Consider the following 2,483-nt stretch of genomic DNA (forward strand, 5'->3'; position numbering starts at 1 on the left):
ATTCACCTACTTGCTAAAATTTGTTTGTGACTCCAAAATTAGTACTCACAGAGCTTTTGTGGTCTTCACAGACAAGTACAGAGCAGAGAGAAATTTGAGTCCCCTGACACGCATGTGTGATCCCGGCTGAGGTCCAACGGGGTGACTCACTGTGTCTTCAAGTTTCGCCTCTCATGCCGTAAACAAGTGTCCTTCTTGGGGTCTATGCGGTGCCATGGTTTTCACAGTTTCGTGCTTTTTGTTGGTGATCCCACCGTTTGAAGTGGCCCCCAAGTGTAATATGACAGTACTGTCTCATGTTTCTGAGCACAAAAAAGCTGTGATCTGCTCTAGGGGGAAAATATACGTGTTAGATAAGCTTTGTTCCAGCCTGAGTTAGGGTGCCGTTGGCTATGAGTTTGATATTAACGAATCAATCCTATATACTAAATAAGGGGTCTTTAAACAGAAACACATATAAAACAAGGTTAAATATTGACCAATTGGCAAAAATGTGACCGAGACTCTCAAGAACCTGGCTTTGAAGCCCCCCTAGGACGGTGGATCGGTTTTGGCTTGTTCGGCGTTGATGGTGATTTACAGGACAGAACCACCAGAAATAGTAAGAACCGACTCTATATTATTTCACGTAATAGTCACAATTCCAGAAAGTAATCTTATTTTTTAATAATAAAAAAAAAATTAAGAGAGGTTAAATGTTGCGTTCCAAGCTTCCCCACTGACAAGCAAAGAGGAGCCAGCTCTGACCTTGGAGCCCCAGCTCACGGTGACCTCGCACGATGCAGGGAGGGCTTCATTCATGAGCAGCCGTGCCATGCCGTGGCCCCAGAACACTCCTCGAGCTGTTTAATGGGGATTTAAAGCAGAAATGAAATTTCTGAAATCACAGGTAGAGAAAAAACCAGGAAAATGCTCTTTGTTATTGTTGCTATGAACTGTTTATATTCCCGAATGCTATGGCCTGGGGGCCGTGGGGCTCCTTGAGGCTCTGACCAGGCTTGGAAGAGGAGAAAACGCTATGCACGTATGTAGTACCCTAGGAGAACGCTGGGCGGGAGCAGGAAATTCTAGTTCTAGTCCTGATTCTGCCAGTAACTTGCTTCCAACCTTTGAGAAAGCCCTCTTCATAGCCTTATACCATTGCTGCTCTACCTGCGAAATGAAAGTTTTGGGCGGATGATTCTCTCCGCTCCATGTTTTTATGATCTGAAAGCTGCAAAGCTCTGTATGGCTTCTAACTGGGTGACCGTAAGTCCTATCTTGCCTGGAACAGGCTTGATCTACACTTTTTGTCTTGCCATAATTATTAATAACATCTTTCGCTCTCAAGAGTGTGCCCGTTTGGACAATAAATTATATAGCTGCCTTGTGCTTAAGCACGATTGTTTCTTGTGTTTTCTTGGCTGGGTCAGATGCAAGACTGTTGGCCCTGGTCTTGTTAGTGGAGACCAGCTGTGTTTTCTGGACACAGTGGGTTCTTGGTGTCTGGGTGTTGAGCTACTTGGTTCCTGGTCCACCTAACCTGGCTCTTGATTCTCACTTTGGATCGTTATTAGAAAGTGTCCTTCTGCTAAAGCTGGGAAACAACTCTGTTTGCTTTTTGTCTCCCCAAAAGGAAATCGTACCAGCCAGACAGTAAAAAGGGGAAAGTCTTTAGTCCAGAGAAAAAATAGTTTGATACAGCACTGCTGATTCAAGGACATAGTCCTCGTCATATTAGATTTGGTGCTTTCCTTCATCAAATTGACTGTAATCGTAATGTAATTATGTCCACACTTATTGAAAGTAATGAAATTTAATTTTGAAATACAGAAATAAAAAAAACTAGACTGAGGAGTGAAATGTTGAAACCAAAACTTCCGGCAGTTTTTTGAGTCTCTACAAACATCCTGTTGTTTGTCTTTCTAAACAAACTGTTTCATCCTCTTGCTGTCGTGTAAGAAAGTCACATGAATTACTATGCAAAAAATATCTTCAGTGTTAAAACATTATATTCTCCCTCTTCCATTCAAATTCGATAGAAATAAAGCACAAAAAAAGAAAATAGTTATGTCTATTGTTATTCTTTCTAGTAGGTTGAAATGCGCTATATAATTTTATTACACGATTGCTAATTTGCTTAGCAAAGCATTTCTCTTCCTACATAGTGAAATACAAACTTTAGCACAGGCCAGATTAAATAATCTTCGACTTTCTGAATATAGTTTGGAAAATTAAATGATTAATTAGCCTAATTTTCTAATCTGTGTTTCTGAACCAAACTCTCCTTATTTAACTTTCTAGGTAATCTAAGTTATTTAACTTTCTGGGTCATCTTCAGTTATTCAACCCAGAAAGTATAATCTGTTAACGATTAAACAGATATCACCAAACTGGTATTTTAATTGAAATACTGTTTCTGCATGCTGCTCACAGGCTAGAAACAAATAATTTCTCGGTTGCAATTCCTTGCTTCCTGGAAAGAACTATTTTTTTTTTTTTTT

At 40.1% G+C, this 2,483-nt stretch overlaps 1 long non-coding RNA gene across 1 annotated transcript in view; it reads left to right on the top strand.

The window, feature by feature from the left end:
* Positions 1 to 31: 31 nt before the first annotated feature.
* Positions 32 to 2,483, top strand: part of LOC111731397 — a 19,845-nt gene continuing 17,393 nt past the window's right edge. Inside the window, exon 1 of the long non-coding RNA XR_002777113.1 lies at positions 32 to 1,248. This is a non-coding gene — a long non-coding RNA (uncharacterized LOC111731397). The remainder of the gene's footprint in view (positions 1,249 to 2,483) is intronic.

This window comes from Pteropus vampyrus, unplaced genomic scaffold (assembly GCF_000151845.1).
Source record: "Pteropus vampyrus isolate Shadow unplaced genomic scaffold, Pvam_2.0 Scaffold370, whole genome shotgun sequence".
Classification (NCBI taxonomy): domain Eukaryota; kingdom Metazoa; phylum Chordata; class Mammalia; order Chiroptera; family Pteropodidae; genus Pteropus; species Pteropus vampyrus.